We start from the raw sequence: 20,445 nt of genomic DNA, 5'->3' as shown, positions 1-20,445 counted from the left end.
TGATAAACATCGAATATTCTACACTTGTATTTATTGTCCATTCTTAAATTGACATTTCCCATTGCACATTTAATCACAGATTGCTTTGTTAAGCATTTTCCCTGTTCAGAGGAGCACATCAGAAATTGATTCCCTGATAGAACGAGGTAGGGGATGAAGCACAAATTCAACTACAAGCATTTGGACTTCTCCTGTCCTGTCGCCTTTGTGGTTTGGACACTTCATTCCCCAAAGTGAAAGGTAAGGGCTTTAAGACAGAAAACCAATTGGGTTGCTGGAATCCAATCAACGGCCATGTCCCAGGGCAAAGGACCAGTCCAAAGTGGCCACCATCCATCTCTCAGTACCTCCCAAATGCTACAGCCCACCCAGGTCAGATTCAAGGAGGCTAATTCTCTTTGTTCCCAATGAGCGTGAGGCTGATGGGTAAAAAAAAAAAAAAAAAAAATTTGCACCAGGGGCAGAGGAAATGAAATTGAATTCAAGTTGGAGGTTATTTGTCTTCCCTGTGACCTGCAGTGGTCTCAAGTGATAGCCCAAGTGGCAATGCTCAAACTCACATGTGTGAGTCAATTACTGGGTACTTGCGTTTAAAAACTGTTCTGATGTGTTAAGTTTAAAACGGCTCAAATATATCGAACAGAAAGAAAAAGAAGAGGGAACCAAGCCCCTTTAGGGATTTTGTTTGAATCTACAAAAAGGCTGGACTGAAACCTGCAGAGTATTTATAAAGAAGCTGTAAAATCTTTTATTCATTTGAAAGGAGTTGGAAAGAGACACAGGAAGTAGGCAGGAGAGGCCAAGCAGCAGCGTGGCAAAATGGGGAGCCAGCAGAGACAACTTTGTGATGTTGGCAAAAAAGCTTTTCCTAAAATTGGGAGGAAGTTCCCATTGCCATCGTTCATGTCCTGGACAGAAGATTTGGGTGAGAATCCCACGTCCACCACTAGCTAGTTCTAGAAAATGTCACTTCCGCTCTGTGAACCTCAGTTTTCTTACCTATGAAACGGAAATAAATTCCATATACAGGGTTTTGTAAGGACTCTAATGCTATAATAGATGTGGAAGTCCTTTATAAGCTGTTGAAAGCCACACAGATGCTTGTTGTACTTACAAATGGTTTAATTTTTTTTAAGTTTATTTATTTATTTTGAGAGAGAGAGAGAGAGAGCACAAGCAGGTGAGGGACAGAGAGAAAGGGAGAGACAGAGAATCCCAAACAGGCTCTGCACTGTCAGCATGGAGCCCGATGCGGGGCTTGAACTCACAGACCGTGAGATCATGACCTGAGCCAAAATCAAGAGCCGGACGCTTAACCATCTAAGCCACCCAGGCGCCCCATACTTAACATTGATTTAATCTGAGCCAGAGTATACCACACATGAAAGGGAAATCCTGACAAAGAGTCCAAGGGCAAAATTCAGATCAGAACAGCCAAGACTAGAAAAGATAAGGTCCAGTCAAAAAGCAATTTCCATTAAAGAGCCATTTGTAAAAGGCCTAAAGCGGTTAGTCTTGTTTTCAATTCTTAAGCCTACAAGCCTACCCATAAGTTTGCCTTAGCTGAATAGGGCAAGTGGTTTACATGAGCTGACCAACTAAGAGTGATTTCTCAGTTTTAATGCAAGTTCTAATTATGCTAGGAGATCTCTGTAGCTAGAGCCAGTGGGAGCTCTCCAGAGAGCCATCCCCAATTGTTCTGCCTCTTGTGCATCTCCTCACTAGCGCTTCCTAGTGACATGTTCCTGAATTGCAGGCATAACGTGAATCAGCCATGGCAGCCTCACGAGCAGTGCTTCTTAATCTTAGCTGCATGCTGGGATCACCTGCAAATCTTAAAAATTATGGATGCCTTAAATCCACCTCCAGAGATCACTATGTAATCAGTTTGGTGTCTCTTGGCCATCGGAATGTTTATAGTCAGGTTCAAGAACCACCACTCTAGAGCAGACATAAGCAAAATTCTTCTGTAAAGAACCAGATAGTAAATTTTTAAGGCTTTTCAGGTCATATGGTGGTCTCTGTCACAACTACTCAACTGCGCTCTTTTAGCTTGAGAGCACCAGAGACAATATATAAACAAATGGGCATGGCTGTGTTCCAAAAAAACTTTACTTAGAAAATAAGTAGCAGACCATAGTTTGCCAACTCTTATTCTGGAGATTTGTTGCATAAAGTGAGGTCTGAGGACCGGAAGCACGGACAGTACCTGGGAACTTATTAGAAATGCAGAAGCAGGACACCTGAGTGGCTCGGTCGGTTAAGCATCTGACCTCGGCTCAGGTCATGATCTCACAGTTCATGGGTTCGAGCCCCAAGTCGGGCTCTGTGCTGACAGTTCAGAGCCTGGAGCCTGCTTCAGATTCTGTGTCTCCCTCTCTCTCTGCCCCTCCCCTGATTGTGCTCTATCTCTCTCTCTCAAACATAAATAAATATTAAAAAAAGAAGAAGAAATGCAAAAGCCCAGGCCTCAACAAGATCCCTCTGGTGATGTGGATGCATGTTCAAGTTTGTGAGGCACCACTCCGGAGGTGACACTTTGTGAATCCAGCCCCGCCAGCATCACAGAACCAAGGTGGAGGGTTCCCATCGCTGTCAGCGTCTCCTGTGCCTGTCACCTCTATCAGCCCGGCTGTCTCCCCGCTGCCACATTTCTGTAGCTTCTTCTCCTTGGTGATTCAGACAACCTGAGCAGCTGTCTGGGTTTGATTATGGTGTTTCCAAAGGGTCAGTGGAGCCACACACTGAGTTTCTATTTTTCATAATAATATATGGAGAGGATGTGGCTGTGGAGCCATAGCAGGTGATATACCTCTGCTCTCAGGAACTATCCATTTAAACTTGTCAAATGTCTCAGAACTCCCCAAATGCCCCATGCTGCTCCAAGTCTTTGTGTCTTATATATGGTACTGTGCTTGCTACAAGACTCTTGTGGGTCATCTTGCCACCAGGCAAATTTATCTAACCTGAAAACAACTGACATGGGTGAGACCTTCTGCCCCCACTCCCATTCCGATTTAATCACTTCTTCCCCAGGCCAGCCCCATGCCCTGTACCCACCTTTGCTCTTACCCTTAGCACACGGACGGTAATAATGAGCTCGCCAGTCTGTCTCTGCAACCGATGCTGAGCCCCTCTGGGCCGAGCAGCACTCCCTTCTGCATGCACGTGCCTAGCACTGGGCTTTCGTGTGATAAACGACATTCGTTTCAATCTAATTGAGTTGAAAGTGAGTCAACATTTCTTTTGTTAACTGGCAGGCTAACCTAATCACCACAAAACCCGTTTAATGATTAAATACTTAATAATAGCTCACAAAAAAATACTGCTCTCCAGAACAAACTTTGGGAAACATTGCCTCTTCTGGCCCAGATCAGATCCAAGCTTGTAAAACTCCCTCGAATATGAATTCTGGCTCTGGCTCTTGCCTAGCAATGAGGAGGAGGTGGGAGAGGGACTGATAGGATAAATTTGGTTCCTATCCTCCTGAGCCATCTTTCCTGAAAGATGGTTGCAGGACTGTCTCAGGGGCAATTATTAAGGAATTAGAATTCCCACCTGACAGAGGAGAAAGTTGGATTCATGTATTTAGGATTTGCCATCAACTTAGTGGCACAGCCAGGGCCAGAATCCAAGTCTCTTGGCATTGGTCCCGGATGCTGTCCAATAGAGCAAGGCAGACTCCTTTACGAGGACTTTCTCAGGAGGTCACCCTTTGTCACCATGTCCTTTCTCCCACCTGACCCACCTACACCATAACCGGGTGGGAGGGTAGAGACAGAAGGCACCAGTTTGGACCCTCGGGAGAACCTCACATCTAGATCCAGAACCCCAGACTGTTGAACAATGAGATGTCTTTCCATTACAGACTTGAATCCAACATTCAGCTCAATCAGAGATTGGTCCAAAATGCTCATCTGTCTCATCCCTGGGTCTGTTTGGAGCTGACATTTTGATGAGGATTCCACCCAAGAATCCTGCCATTTGGACAAAGCTGCCCAGTCTGGACAGAATCTTGGCAGGAAATGTGGCATCGGGGCCCATACCCCTGACTCCCTGCCCAGTCTTCTCTCTGGCCAGTACCCCCACTCTTGTGTATGCAATGCCCCCATAGGATAGTCAAGATCTGTGCACAAGCACATGAACACCTGGATGCATTCCCGCATGTGTGTACAAAGGCAAGTCCCGACTATTTTTCCCACCACATCCTATCATGAAACCACTTGAGGTAAGTGAGGAAGGAGCCAGATCGTGCTCTGCCTGCCTTTGGCATCACCTTCCCCGGACTTCGCCAAAAATGAGAAGCCCACGCTAAGCCATGAAGTGGCACTGAGAAAGCCCCCTCTCCACTCTGGGCTCCGGTTACCATGTCTCTAAAAGGAGTGCGTTGGACTTGAAAGCAGTAACGGCTGATATCGATTTGCACTTGCTGTGTGCTCGGTGCTTCATGCGTATTATCTCACTTGACCACGACAACAAGGCCGTCCTACAAAATGGGAACCCCTGAGTTTATCAGGTTGCGGTTGCCCCAGGGGCAGATCCTGAGACAAAAGTTGAAGGGCACATAGTTGGCTTGGGAGGTGATCCTAGGAAATATTAGTCAGACAGTGGGGAAGTGACACAGGCAATGGGCCGGCGGCGATAAAGGGTGTGCGGTTAAGCTGGCTCCACAGTGGTGACTGGATCGATCCGACAGGAAAACTCTGGGAAGTGGGCAGACCGTCCCTGGCAAATGAGCCCACCTGAGAGACTAGATTCGATTGAACTGTATGAAATTGACACCATTCAATCATTTTTGACCTGTAGAAATGGCAATGTCATTGGTTCAACATAACATTAATTCCAAGAGTTGTTGGTTGAAGGCTGCCAGACAGGGGAAGGGAAGTATTCGTCTCATGGCACTTCCGTCCTTCCCTACACCCCACAGCAGCTTTCCCAACCTCTGGGGGGAATCTGTTGGGCCGAGAGATGCAGTTACTGGAAGTGAGGAGGGAACACACTGAACACTGTTGGCCCCTGAGTGGGTCCGATAGCCCATGCCGTACTGACCTGGAGAACCAGGATACAAACAGGATTCAAAGCCAGGCAGTCTGTCTCTCCAGCTCCTGTATCTAACCCACACACTACCTCCACTCAATTTCTAAGGCTTCAGCATTTCCCTGAATTACACAGTCCTATGCTTCTAAAATTCCAGAAGTCTTCAACTCCAAAAGCTACAACTCAAAGAAAAAAACGTCTTCAACAGCAGGAAAAGACGAGCCAGTTGGCCATGGAAGTTCCACGGGCACTGGTCAAGCGCACACGATGTTCCAGATTCCTCACTAGGCTCAAAGGATACATGCTGAGGAACACTGCACAGAGAAGATGGAGTAATCCCAGTACATGAGAGCAGTGCTAAGAGGGTGCTGGAGGCCGGGGGACCACGTGGCCTTCGGGGGCTGGGAAGTGGGAGACCTCCCGCATTAGCGTGCACAGCCTGAGCTAGAAACCGCAAAGCTGGGCTCATGCCCGTGCACCTCCCTCTGAACAGCCATTCCAAGGGTACAACAAATGTGCTTTGTAGAACAGGTGATTTACAGAGTTGCTCAAGAGCCCAATTCTTTAAATGTTGTCCATGAACTTATGTTTCAAACTTTTAGGAATGAGTTATGACATACCACCCTGAAAATTCAATTACCTCAGCAAGGCATTTGGCATAAATCAAAGATATATAGAGCTTGGTGAGGCATTAGAGATTATCCACAGATTGGAAGCGACTTGCCCAAGGTCATACTGCAGACGCTAGGGTCCACTGAGATAGATCAGCAAGCCATAACTTTTGCCCATATTGGCATTGTTGGGAAACAGAACACCGCCTTTCCAATGGATGCCCTCCATCTCTATCAGAACAGAGTACAGAAAAGCCCTGGACAGGGAATCAGAGAACCTGACCTACACTCTTGAGTTCCCCCCGACACTGGGTCATTGTGACCACCCCCTGACAATTACATGAGCTCCTGTCTGAAGACGTCAGCTTAGTAAGTGGTACACAGTCCTACAGATGCAGGGTGATTAATCATGTTTACTACTCATTATTTGGGGATATCCTTGTTTATTGTGCCTGGACCGGTGACAGCTAACTTGTTTCCTGTTTGTAACATTTTTGTTAAATTTAGTAACATTTAACAAATTTTGTTCTACTTAATAAAGTATATTTTAAAAATTCAAACACCACAGAGAGTATAAAATGAAAACTAAAAGATCCCCCAAAGCAACCTCTGTTAATATAACAGTTTCTTATAGACCCTTGCAGATGTCTATTTCTGCATCTAAGTTGGGGGGGGGGGGAGGTGTGTGTGTATATGTGTTTTCCATTGTCCCGCACCTTGCTTTTTCATCTTCATGTAACATACACCTCAGACAGGGTCACACAGCAGTATGTGTAGATTCAATTCATTCTTTTTTTAGGTGGAAAGAGTTCCATTAACGGATACACCAGAAATTATTTAACCAGACCTCTGTTGATGGTCATTTGTGGTCCTGTTGGGGATTCTCTCCTGTTACAACAGAATGGCCAGGAGTACCTCATTCAAGCCGTTAACAGCATGGCCGGGAAAACCGCCCCAGGATGTGCTCTTAGACCTGAAATTGCTGGATCAGATGCCACGTGCATCGGAAGGCTTTAACAATGTGGCTGGAGGTCGCCCTGGGAGCCCCCCCACATGTCTTCCTCTCATTCACTTATATCCCAGTGGCCCTTTGTCCCAGGCTCTAGTCAACCCTGGAAAAGAGAAAACTTTTTTTAGTATTTGCCAATCAGAAAAGGGAAAAATGGGATCTTGTTACTATTTTGACTTGTATCTCATTTATTATGACTGATGGTTGATGTCTTCTCACATGCTCATTGGCAATTTATTGCGTGATTGTTTTCTTTAGAAGATGGGGGGAGGGACGCCCAGGTGGCTCAGTGGGTTAAGTGTCCGACTTTGGCTCAGGTCATGATCTCGTGGTTCATGGATTCGAACCCCACATCGGGCTCTCTGCTGTCAGCACAGAGCCGGCTTCAGATCCTCTGTCTCCCCCACCTCCACCCCTCTCGTTCTCTGTCTCTGTCTCTCTCTCAAAATAAATTAATAAACCTTAAAACGAAGAAGAAGATGAGATCGTGCACACTTGCTGGATAGAGATAGAGACTGAGATGAACCAGAAGTTCCCTCATTAACTGACTGTTTAGAGCCCCTACCCATATTTTAAACTTTTTAAAATTCCATATCAATCTCACAACCCTATTATAAATTCAGAAAAGCCATCTTGGGTGGAATGCCGCAAACTTTTTTTGTTGTTGTTCTGATTCACTTTTCATTTTATTCCTTGGTTGTGTTTTGTTATGGATTTTTTTTAATCTATAAAATAACCTTCTAACTGATCCTCCCATTTCTACTCTTGTCGCAGCTGTGACCTTTTAAAAAACTGAGGTGAGCACGTCGCTTCCTTGCTTGAAACCCTCTTGGTGTTTTCCATCGTCCTTAGAACACATCCACAGTTTGTGGTGACCTAAGGCACCATTGCCCATCTGGAAGCTGCCTGCTGCTCCTGCCTCACACCACACCCTCCCCCTCACCGCACGCACACCTGAGCTCCTTCCCATAAGCTTTCTTGCCGTCTGGGATGTTCTTTCCTCCTGTCTCCAGCTAGCTAGCTGAGGAAGTCATTCCCATTCTCCAAGGCCACAGTTTAAACGTCACATGCTCAGAAAGACTTCTGTGACCCCTGACTGAAGGGGGGGCCCTTCCTCTGCTATTCTAGATCTCAGCTTCTTGTCTGCCTCTGCAGTCGTATCTAGCACAATGTATCGGTACGTATTTATCAGCTTCCGTCTGTTCTCCCCATCCAGAATACAAGCCCCATGAAGGCAGGACTTTGTCTGTCTTATTCACCACTGCATGCCCAGCGTCTCCATCAGTGCCTGAAACACTGTGGGTCCTCACCAGATATTTATTTAATGCATGAATTAATGTGTACTCAGATTTATCATTCCCTTCTTGAACAGGTTTTCATTTTTCTGGGCAGCTTGGAAAGGTACTTAACCATTGTTTCATTTTCAAGGTTAAAGTCGTTCATTGAGACTCATATATATCCAGGACCTCCTCTGTTCCGGGCCCTGTCTGTAGGTACAGTGAACAAGAAGAGAACAAGACGACAAGACAGCAACTCTTCCAAGAGCTCAAATCCCAGTGTGGGACTGATGGGCCCATCCCAAAACTCAGATGAATAAATGATGTTAGAAGATGGCAAGAGCTAAGCAGGAAAAAAAAAAAGCAGGATTATGTAAAGAGGATGGAGGTGGGGGGAGGGGTGTCTCGTGAGAAAGGTGGAAGCCGGAGAAGAGTGTGCAGGCAGGAGGACAGCAGGTGCGGTCTCTGAGCAGGAAGGAGCTTCTGAGCCCCCAGCACGGAGATTCGGAGATTCGATCAGGGCCTCCTGAGAGAAGTGGGCAGGGCCTTGCCGGTGGGGCGCGTCCTAGAAGTGGGCGGGCCCCCCCTGCAGGGCATCCGCGGTACAGCATGGGGCGCTCTTCCTGAGAAGGGCAGCCACTGTCCGGCTCTAAACCAGGGAGCGGCACCATCTCATTTCAGTGTCTGAAAGACTACCCTCTGATCCATCTAGAAGCTTTTTTAGTGAAGGAAACAAAGAAACAGGAACATCGCTTTGTAACTTTTTTTTTTTCAAAATGACCAGTCAGTTGTCTTATTTATTAAATGATCCACTCTCCCGTCCCTAAAATTTAAATTAAAATGCTTCTTTTAACATATACTAAAACTCCCTTGGGTATTTGGGGTGGAGGGCACTTCATTCTGTTCATTTGTTTCCTGAAACCAAACATTTTGAATTTTGTAGCTTCATGATACATTTTAAGATCTGCTGGTATCAGTCTCCCTGTATTACTTTTTATTGAATATTCCCTGTATTTTTTTACAGAATTTCCCTATTTTTGCACACTTCTTTTTTCCTAGGTGACTTTTGAATCCTTTTGTCAAATTGTGAAAACGCAACCTCTTAGTGTCTCAATTGAGATTCATTAGGCTTGTGGATTAACTTATTAATTATATCAAAGAGAAGTTACATCTTTCCAATATTGCAATTTCTAATAAACATAATGTATATCTAGTTGTTCCCATAGTGTTTTCAGCTTTTTATATACCAATTTAACAGCTATTGATTAATTAAAATAACTTCTATAATTTGCTTGCCAAAAAACTCATTAAAGAAATTTGGAAAACAGAAACACGAAAGAAAATACAGAGGCAAATAAAAATCCCATATAATTGCATCTCACATAGAATCCACTGTAACAGTCTGTCGTGTGTGCCGGGCACACGTTGACACCTGTGCTGGCCATTACTCTGCAGCATATTTAGTGTTACATTGTTTACAAATGAAGCTTCACATGTCATCCCATGATAGTAGGAATTCTCTAAAGTACAATGATAACTGCCAACATTATATCACATAAACGTACTACAATTCATTCAACCAGTCTTCAAATGTTAAACATTTCAGGAATTTTTCTTTTTCTTTCTTTCTTTTTTTTTTTTTTTTTTTTTGGTAACATTTTCTTCTAAGTGGCACTAAATGAACAAACACACTACAATGAACAAACACACTTTTAAAGAGGTATTTGTTCTTGTTGTTTCTTTTCTTTTTTAATGTTTATTTTTGAGAGAGAAACAGAGTGTGAGCGGGGGAGGGGCAGAGAGAGGGGGAGACACAGAATCCGAAGCAGGCTCCAGGGTCTGAGCTGTCAGCACAGAGCCCGACGCGGGGTTCGAACTCATGAGCCACAAGATCATGAACCTGTGCCAAAGTCGGACACTTAGACTAAGTGTCCCAGGCGCCCCTCTCCTGGTTATTTCTTAAAGATGGTTTCTCTGACTTGACCTGTGGGGTCACATCCTTTGCTAGCTTTTCCTCTGACATGGAAGACATTTTTTTATAATAAAAGATTTTGTCTGCCAAAGGTATGGTAAGTTTACTTAGTTTGTCGTTGGCTTTTTAATTGTATAGAATATATTGAATGGGGGGAGGGTTGAATTTCTTTAATATTTGGGGGACTTGGTAAAAGACAAGGAGCTATCTAACTTGATTTTCCTTCCAAATAGCCAATTGAATGTGTTGAACTGTGTGCTCTTATCGTCTTCATTCTATGGCCTCAGTCTGTACCCGGTTCTGGTTTACATAGGACTATCTATTCTACTGCAGTGATCTGCCAGCTGATTCTTACACCAGGGCCCAACTCTTCAATCACTAGTTTCATAATGCATTCCCACCACCCCAAGGTAAGAATCCCCTTGTTGTTCTCCCTTTTTTAAAATGCTCTACTTCTGAACCAGAATAAGAAGCAGCCTCAGATGAAAAGCAAGAAGCCCGTACATGTTGGCTGATATGCTCACACGAGAATTAATTCCATGCTGAGGGCACGCTACCTGGGCGGAAATGGAAGAGCTGAGAAGGAACGCCTGTATCCTGACTGCTCACCTCCCCGAACCACAGGAGCTCGGTGAAAACTACGGTTCCCGAAATGCGCTACTCCAGGCCTCTGCTGGATCCCCCGCCTCCTACTACACTGTGATCTGTGATTGGGGGCCACGTTTACCAGGACAGGAGCCCCTCCATCAGGCCCCAGACAGCAGCCGGGGGAAGTGCTGGGGGCATGGCCGAGAGAACGGAGTGAGCAGAAAGGTGCTCTGAGGCCTCAAATGCAGAAGCCCTGTGTAGTGAGTTGGATGTCCAGTTCTTGGGGTCGCTGGGACCCTGGCCCTCTGCCTCAAGAATCCTGCAGAGGAGAGACCCCAGATCTACCTCCCTTCCTTTAAACTGATGAATATATTCAGATTAGAAAGGCAGGACACGCTTGGGCCTCCCACAGCAAGCTGCACGCTGCCCCTGTGGGGACCACCCCCAGATGCCTCAGACAGTGGCCGCCAGCTGGGGCTCCCGGTCCGGATGCACCACTTTGCTGCCTCTACTACTTCAGACGTATTTCTGAAGGACCTTGGAAGACAAGAGCGAGAATTGCTTGCAAGATCCACTTGGGATGAGAAGTCACCAAGTATTCATTTAATACGTAAATGTAATAAATATAAAATACTATCTTTTGACACTGAGTTTTATTAGAAATAGCCACAATTTGGGGCGCCTGGGTGGCTCAGTCGGTTAAGCGTCCGACTTCAGCTCAGGTCATGATCTCACGGTCCGTGAGTTCGAGCCCCGCGTCGGGCTCTGGGCTGATGGCTCAGAGCCTGGAGCCTGCTTCCGATTCTGTGTCTCCCTCTCTCTCTGCCCCTCCCCCATTCATGTTCTGTCTCTCTCTGTCTCAAAAATAAATAAATGTTAAAAAAAAAAAAAAAAGAAATAGCCACAATTTTCTCTGTGTGCTGTTGAAAGCTCTTGCTTGGTGCTACAAAACCCACGGAAGAGAGAAAGAGGGGATGGCAGTGGCTACGAGGCTTAGGATAGATTCTGTAGCCCATGATCTCAAAGCCACATCACCTGGTCCCTAGAGGTCTCCCTGGGGGGTGACCACAGAGGCCCTGCTGAGAATAAGAAGCTGGTAGTTTTGTTCCCATTCACCAGGCTTCCCTGGGAGCCTTCCTCCCTCCCGTGGGGACCTTACAGGGATGAGGGAGGCTCTTCATGACTATCTGGGGTCCTCTGGCCGTAACCACATGACAATCATAGGCAGGATCTCCAGCCCAGCCCCCCCAAAATCCCATTCCCTTAGTTATTTAAACACTAACCTAGAAACTTCTTTCTGTGAAGCATTTGGCAGCTGTAATTAAAGTCTCAAGTCAATTGACCTTACAAAACAGAGATTATCCAAGTGAGCCTGACCCAAATAGCTGAGCATTTAAAGGCAGGGAGTTTTCTCTGGCTGGTGACACAAGAAGAAGTCAAATCGGTTCAAAGCACAAAGTGGGATTTGATGTGCCTTTGCTGGTTCGAAGGAGGAGGTGGGCACATGAGAAGAAATGCCAACAGCCTGAAGTTGTTCTGAGAGGGCCCTCGAATGATGGCCAGCATGGAAACAGGACCCCAATCCCCACCCACAAGGAACCGAGTTCTGCCAATACCCTATTTGCACTTGCCAGCAGCTTTCTCCCCAGAGATCCTGGGCTCCACCCAGCCATCACCTTGAAATAAGCCTTGTAGAACCCTGAGCAGAGAGCCAGCCACACTGGGCCAAACTTTTAACCTCCACACCATGAGCTAATAAATGGGTGTCATTTCAAGCCACTGTGAAGCCACAGAAAACTAATACAGCATCCAGTGGCAATAAAATGCACCTCCCACCCCAGCCCTCACTGTGCTAAGCTGGGCAGCCAGGATTAGAGCCCCACCCTGTATGCATCTTTGCAGGAAATTCCCTGTCAAAGATCAAAAGTTGGCTCAGCAGGGTTCATGAAAGGAAAACCAATTGCTCCCTGCCTGGCTCTGTGCCCCCCCTCCCCGATCTGAGGGGAAAGGGAGAGAGATCTGCCCATATAATAGTGTCCCTGGCAGCAGGGACGGCAGGGCAGCAAGCGTGACCCATTAACACATCAAGAGGATGCCAGGGGACAGCATCACTAAAGCCCCACTTTGATTTTTCCAGGCATGAGGGGGTGGAAGCCGGCAACAGAGGCTGTGTTCTGAATCCAAAGCCATCTATTTCTATGCCTTCAAAAGGGAAAATCATCTGAGCCCTCACAAGGGGAAGAAAAGAGAAGACGGATGGAATGAAAGTCTGCGCAGCCAGGCAGCCGCAAAGAGGAAGCGTGGGACCGGGGATGTGGGTCAGGGGACCCCAAGGACCGCCACCAGAATGTTAAATGTTCGCCCCCACCACCACCACCGCAGACCCGACAACTGGAGATTTAGGCATATTCAAGTTTTGTAAGCCTCAATTAGCCCTTGTAAGAGCTTATCTTCTTTCCCCCCAATTGACTTTAATCAAGAGCTTCAGAAGCTGGGAAATATTTTAAGTTAATCAGGCCCTTAATGCGGGCCCCTGGGGAATGCTGCAGACCTGTTCCTCCTCCTGTTTGCCACACTGGGCCCCGTCTTTCCCTCCTCTCCCTTCCCCCCAGGGTGTCTGTGAAATGCTTGGCAAACTTGTCTCTCAAATGAAAGGGAGACTGAGGGAGAAGGGAACCGTTGACAGGACACAAGACGGCAGAATCCTAACGTCGTCTTCCGCCAGGGTCAGGCAAGTGGTCTTTTCAACAGCAGACTTTTTCACACGCCCTACCAAAAAAGTTGAAAATGTTCACTGAACACCCAGCTCGGTTCCAAGGACGCCCAGCACCATGACCTCGTGTCTGAACCTCAACTAGGAACCCGAGGTCTGATGAGATGATAAATATTTGAATGCCAATAATAATCACTAACGCTGATGGCGCTCACCATGCGCCCAGTGCTTTTCTGCATATGCAAATTAACTGGCTGCTCAACCAGTCCTTTACTATCAACATGATTATCGCTCCCATTTTACAGACAATGAAACTGTGCCCTGCAGAGGCTAAGGAACCCACCCCTAGGAGATCTTTCCGGCACATGTTCTACTGTGCTGTGAATCTGGGGCCACGCAGAAATCCCAAGCGGACATTTCACACGCCGGCAGTCCACGCAGGGAGCTGAGCTAGTCACGTGAGATGAGGGACGAGGCTCTCGGGCTCCAGAAAAGGGCAGGCAGGGGTCAAACACACCTCCATATCTTAGGTCAGGGTGCCCACAAGCAGACCCGGAGATGGGAATTTATGTGCAAGAGATTTATTAAGGGAAAAGGAAAAGAAACGGCTGAGCCAGAGGAGAAAGAAGAACAGAGAAAGGGAAGAAGCCAAGCAAAGGTATGAGTTCAGGGTTCTCTGGAGCACAAATCACACCTCAGGGTCTGTCCTGCCTCCAGGCAGGGAGCTGGCCCTTCAGACTCCAGCCCTGGTTGCCCATCGACTACAGGCTGCCCAGGAGGCAGTGGGATTTCCAGGCCACTGTAGTCCAGGGGAAGACCTCCTGGGACAGTCACCGATACAACAGTTAGAGACACAACACGTGGGGCTGGGTACCAGACATGCAAATCCCACCCCCCACCCCCCCACCCCCCCGGTAAGGGGGATCTGAGGGGCTCTGGGCAAGCCCCATCCACTACAATCTATCTGAATCTTGAGGCTTCTAACTGTGCTGCTTCAGGAAAGTTGCTTGACCTCTCTGAGTCCCAGATCTACATCCGTGAAATAGGAATAAAGATTCTATTTCCTCTCTCACAGAGTTACCATGGGGATTCGATTCAATACAATAAGCGCGCCCGGTCTAAAATCAGCATGGCTGCTCTGGGATGCAGCGTCACACCAATTGAAATAAAATTACCACAAAGACACAGGAAGAGACAGAAATCCACTGAAGAGTCATGAGTAACTCACAAAGCCCTGCAAATGCTCTCCTGAGGACCAGCCCCCATCCTCCTCTGCCAATGAAGAGGATGTTTGGTACCAAGCCCTTGGGCTGTGACCACAGAGCCGGCCACAAACCCACCCACTTCTGCCCTGAAAACAAGCTCCTTGGAAAGAGTCGGGATCTGTCCCCAAGCAAAGCCAACTACCCCACTGCACATCAAGCATCGGGGACCTGCGTCTCTGTTACCATCCAGAGGACAGCCCTGGCAAAGTTTGAGAGAGGGCGCCATCTGAAAGGGGGTTGCAGAGAAGTAGGTCCGGGGGCCTCTGCTGGAGCTCTCTAATCTAGCTCCATTCTTCTAGCTCTCTGATCAAGTGGCTCTGCTCACACTTCAGCTCACCTTCCAGAAACCCAGCTCTATCGAGCAGACATGTAAAACCCGACAACTGAGTAGTCTTATCAAATTTTCACAGCTAAGTTGCTCAGTTGCATGGGAAATTGTTCGTGTCTGTAAATAGAAGAAGAAAGTGTCCGGCCCAGAGGCCTCAGGTGGGCTGGGGGAGCTGAAGGCAGTCCCCCAGGATGGCTGGGGAGTGCAGGCCCGGCTGAACTCCAAGTTGGGGTCTCCTTGAGTCCTCAAAGGGCCCAGCAGGTCTTGTCTTGACGAAACATCCAGGAAGCAAGGAGCAGCAGACATTAGCTGACTTCTCCGAGGTCCCTTAGGGGGCCCTGCACTTGCAGACAGCAGGCAGAGTGCCTGAGCACAAGGCCCCACCGCTGAGCAGCCGGAGGAAATGGGGGAAGTCACGCACATAACCCGAGCCTCAGTTTACCTATTCCACCTAGCCAGAACAAGGACAGAAACCTGACACCTGGGGCCTCTCCTCAGTGCTTTCTTGAGCACCACTTCTCAGACAGAATTCTCCACTGCAGCTGCGTTTGAACACAGCTTCTACTCTGGACTGCTGAGCAGTCTGGCTTAGAGATCCGACCCTGACAGGGACGCCTTCCTTCCTGCCCAGGATGGCAGGCCCTCCTGGCCGTTACAGAGGTTCTCATGCTAAGCCTCCGAGTCAGCACGTGACCATCGGAAGCCGCAGCCCTGTTGCAATAAAACATTCTTGTGGTTGCTGGAAGAATTGTTTTTTTCCATTTCGGATATTAAAGGAGAAAGCTTAACGTGTCTCATTTTCCTGGAATGGCTCATTTAGATGAACTGTTTGTGTGTGGATGGTCCAGCTTCCACCCCAAACACACAAAAAAAATCTACAAATTATACAGTTCTGTGAACAAAACGCTCAGCCACATTTTGACCCTTGGCATGGATTTTGACAACTATCACTCCCTTCGTATGAGATTTCTTCCTTCTGGTTATTAAAAAGAAAAAAAAATCCAGTATTTGTTTTAGCTCGGCTCCCTGGAAGTTAGAGAGGAGCTAGAGAACCCTCCTGGGGTTGGGGGCAGGAACCTCGGACAAAGGCATCGGGTGGAGGCAAGAGAGAGGGTTCCTTTCTCTCTTTTGGATCAAGATATGCTTATGGGATAAAACCTGAGGAAGCAGAATTTAGAAGTATCCTTGCTCAGGCCCAGCCAGGCAAAGAGAGCCAGCGGCCGAGGCCAGACTTACTCAGCACATGATCGGATGGCCCAAAACAGATCTCCCGGGATGGACTTGCCCTGGACGGTGCCCATCAGTGTGGAAATGAGGTCAGCCTCTGTCCAGCCAGAGTCCAAGTCCCAGGAAGCGGCGGCAACCCCATCACTGGCCAGCCAGCTGGAGGGGCCACAGCGCATCACACACAGAACCGCCATGAAGATACACAGGTGTGCACGGACTTCTTCATGACTTTAGGATGTGGTCACGCTCACCATACCTGGTGAGCCCATAAGACCCCTGAGAGGCAGGCAGTGGACCTTCTCACCACTTCTGTTTGGTCTCATAGGAAATGTCCAAGTTCAGAAAGTCTACTACTGTCTAGTCCCTTCTTCAGATAGAACATCCAAGTCTCGGTGGGCTTAATTGACCCATCCGAGGTTAGAAAAACCTCTAGATGGTCCAGGACTGAAATTCAGGGTTTCTAACTCTGAATACGGTCTTTCGCTCCATTTCGGGACACGTTGGGGAAAGACCCAGTCACAGACCATAAAACTCACAGACCACCAAAAATCCGTTACCCCCAGGTCAGGAACTCGGGAACAGACTCTGAGCACATGTGTCCTGGAGAAGAGCCAAGAGCGTGGGTGTTTTCCTTTCTCCCTTTCCCGTGGCCATTGAGTTTCTCCTATGTGTAAAGATTCCCCTCCCCTTTGTCCAGCTCTGATAAAGTGAGGCACTGTTGCTTGTATTTTGGTGAAGTTCCAAGTGCTGCACTCACACGTCCCTCCCTCCATTTGCACGTATTTCCCTTCCATGTCACCGCCACCCGTATGCAGGACGATAGGCACCACGTCAGGGAAGGCACCACGGGGAGGAGAGGGGGGGAAACGTCATCTTCTTCTAAACATACAAAAACTGACAATGTGAGAATTTTCTAGATAAAATTAGTCACGTGTATGCCACAAAATGAGTCGGCTAAGTTAGAAAGATTAATGTGGTGACTGAACACGCAGCAGCCTTAAGGACACAGGCCAGGCCCCCGTGCTGGTGTGGGCGGGTCACCAAAGCAGCAGCATCCTATGCACTGAGTGGGACTCAGACACGAACAGGAGCACATGACCAGGGTCTCGAGGAGATTTGCATGGAGGCAAGAAAACCCACCAAAGACAATACACAAGACTCAAGCTCAAAGCTAATGGAAACCCTAGCATTTTATCAAGCAGACATCTTCTCCCTCGGCAATTCTAAGGTAACAGACTGGGAGTCTCCTGGGAGGTCACGGGTGAATCAGAAAGAAGACTGATCAGAGAGAACGGAAGCAAGAGGTGGAGTGTGCGGGAGGAGACTGGAAGCACCAGAGCAGGGAAGACCCCTTCCCAAAACCAACATGGTGCAGCATGGCCTTGTCAACTAAAGGGAAAGACATCATGGGCATAAGGTCAGGTAGGGCACGCAGGGCTGCTCGGTGACATGCATCCCAGGGACGGGAATTTCCCACCCTTGATCCCAGATCCCCTCACTTCCTATCCGTGGGACCCTGGCTGAGCTCCAGACACCTCATCCATCTCCCAGAGTCCCTGTGCATATCGTGGGCTCACACAGGAAAGCACCCGCCATGCGTGGGTCCTGAGACACGACAGGCATCCCTGACCCTCACCATGACCCTGCACGGTGGAGTTGCTGGGGAAGCGCCTGACCTGGCTCCACGGCGCTCACATTCCTTCCGCTTTGCCACCAGCTGCTGATATGCTCTAGAGCAGCAACCCCTTTTGTCAGGTTAAATATGGTATGGAACCCTCAGGACGCCTGGGTGGCTCAGGCAGTTAAGCGTCTGACTTCTGCTCAGGTCATGATCTCGTGGTTTGTGGGTTTGAGCTCTGCGTCAGGCTCTGTGCTGACAGCTCAGAGTCTGGAGCCTGCTTCCTCTGATTCTGTGTCTCCCTCTCTCTCTGCCCCTCCCCTGCTCTCTCTCTCTCTCTCTCTCTCAAAAATAAACGTTAAAATAAAGTGTTTTAAAACATGATATGGAACCCCGATGAGAAAACCCCTGTGAGCAGAGCTCCACTGGCTGAAATCAGAAGACTGAGCTCAGCCTCTCACTGAAGCCCTCCCCATCCCACATCCCGACCCCAGGCGGGGCAGGCACTCAGAGAGTCCAGGGCTCCACATGCCCAGCTTGGGAACTATGAATTTAAGATATAACTTTTCACAAAGGAATGGCTCCACCAAAAATGACCACGACTTCAATAACGTGTGTGGTTACTTTTCAGACACAACATTGTCAGGTAGGTTATACTGTCAGGTCCATCTTACAGACGGCAAGACTGAGGCTCAAAGCAGCTAATCAGCTCATCCAAGGACACACACGTGATGGGTGACAGGACCGGGATTCGGCCTCAGATGCCCGCACTGTGAATCTACTATTTATTCTCTCTGATGGCAAAATTCCTTATTAGCCGTCCTTAGCCTGAAGACAAAGCGGAGCTGAGACAACAGAGTGGCCCTTCTTCCAGGCTCCCCGACCCCTTCGCCTCCAACTGACGCCACCACCTGGTCTCCTTCAGCACTGGAGACTGGAACCCACAGGAGGCTGGCATACTAGGCACACAGAACCTCCCCGGGGGCCCTCGGCCCCAACCCAGGCAGAGGCCCTCGGGCTCCAGCTGCTAGTCTCCGCGGGGGCTCACCTCGCTCATCCAGCTCTCTGGGCACCCCTCCCTCCACCCACCCCAGAAAGCAGAGCCAGGCTGGAAATGCTCTCACCAGGCCATCCAACATAGTCAGCCGTTCCCAAGCGACTGCTCCTTTGGAGACAAATCTCCCCGACCTGGTCTGCATCATAAACATGCCTTTCCCAACCCAGGGCTTGGCCCAGGACTTAAGGATTCTGAGAAATGCCCCAGAATTTGGTTCTTGGAGGGTCCCAGCAAAAAGAGATATTGGGGAAGAAGCAGACTCATTTGCACACAGTGAAGGAAAGCCACTGGGTGGTAGGCGCCCACCCTGTGCTAGGTTCTGGGGATACAGAAAGGAAAAGACACGTCTCTCTCATGACCCAGTGAGTCTTTAGAGATCATTCAGTCCCTCTTATTCATTCAAGATAGGAGAAACGGAGACCCAGAGATGACGGATTGACCTGAGATGTTCATATGATTCAAGCCAACAGGGGCCTTTCCTGAGACTTCTCAAGCTGGAGCTGGAGGAAAAGGCTGTGTAGCTGGGGCTTTCCAGCCAGGCTGGGACCACCACACAGTGAGGGAGATGCCTGGCACAGAACGCCAGGAGAGATCAAATCCGTGGCCACGTCAATGCTTTCCAATATGTCCCCTCTAACACTTAAACCAGAGGCAGCCGAGTTTCTGTCACTTGCCACCAGAGAGTTTGAATTATGAGACCTTGCTGTGCCCATCCCCCCACATCTGCCTCTGCTTTGTGACTCAACTGTCCTCTCTCTTGCCTGCCCAAGGCACCAGGCTTTCTCCCATGCTATAGGGCCAATGTCCCCTCCTCCAACACCCATCTCTACCAGGCTCTCCAGAGCTGCTGGGTAGAGCCTCCCAAAATCTCAGTGCCCAGCCCCCATCACCCGGGGGCTGGGTGGCCAAGCTGAGTTAAGCTAGAAAGAACAGGAGAGTTCAGGAAGGAACATGTGTCTCAGCTAACAGGGCAGGGTAGACTGTGCTGGAATGGTGGAATAAGCTGAATGCTGTCTGAACAGGGGCGTGGTGTGACTCCTTCCGAGAGATCAGAAATGCCACAGAAAGGACAATGAGGTAGAGGGTACTAAGAACCAGGAGGCAAGGCTCCAGGCTTCATTATGTCATGACCAGTAAACTCAAGACCTCTGCCAGTCCTCCCAGATCCCACGTTCCAAAACATCATGGTCTCTTCTCCTGTCTGCCCGGATCCAATGGACGCCGGTCTTCCTTCCTCTGGCAAGCTCCTGCCAGCTCAGGATCCTGCCAGGATGCCCAATGCCCACAGCCTCATCTCCAGATCTAGTCTTGCTATGAGCCCAGCTGCAGCGGCCCTGAGCCGTCACTAAACTGAGCAGACCCCACCCTGCCTTCTCTGCATCAGGATTAGAGGTTAGGGAAGGGACATGAGAGCAGATTTCCTGCTGTCGCTTCCATCGGACCAGACTGAGACGAGATGAGATGGAAGGCGTGTGGTGGCAGCCATGGGCGCAGTGGGGGAAGCAGGACTGGCCACCAAACAGATTATTGTGGACGCGTGGGGGTCTGGGCAAGCTATTTGCCAACACGGCTTGCATCTCAGGCTGATGTTGGCAGAAGCCCAGGGTCTCGGCCTGCAAGACGCTGGGGAAGAACATCTACCAACCCTGTTCTCCTTAAAAGGAGAGCTCCTCCTCAAACAGGCACACAGGACACAGCCGTAGGGGTGGAGAACCAGCCAGCAGCTACCAACAAGCAGGACAT

The 20,445-nt window shown here is 48.7% G+C and overlaps 1 long non-coding RNA gene across 2 annotated transcripts in view; it reads right to left on the bottom strand.

Annotated features, from left to right (window-relative positions):
- The window catches only part of LOC147573425 (uncharacterized), a 783,429-nt gene that overhangs the window by 556,192 nt on the left and 206,792 nt on the right, over window positions 1-20,445 (bottom strand). The gene's annotated exons all lie outside the window — the stretch shown is intronic.

This window comes from Puma concolor, chromosome E2 (assembly GCF_028749965.1).
Source record: "Puma concolor isolate L17-30 chromosome E2, mPumCon1.1.hap2, whole genome shotgun sequence".
NCBI lineage: Eukaryota > Metazoa > Chordata > Mammalia > Carnivora > Felidae > Puma > Puma concolor.
Note: the sequence above shows the minus strand (reverse complement) of the source record. Positions and strands in the feature narration are given on the sequence as shown.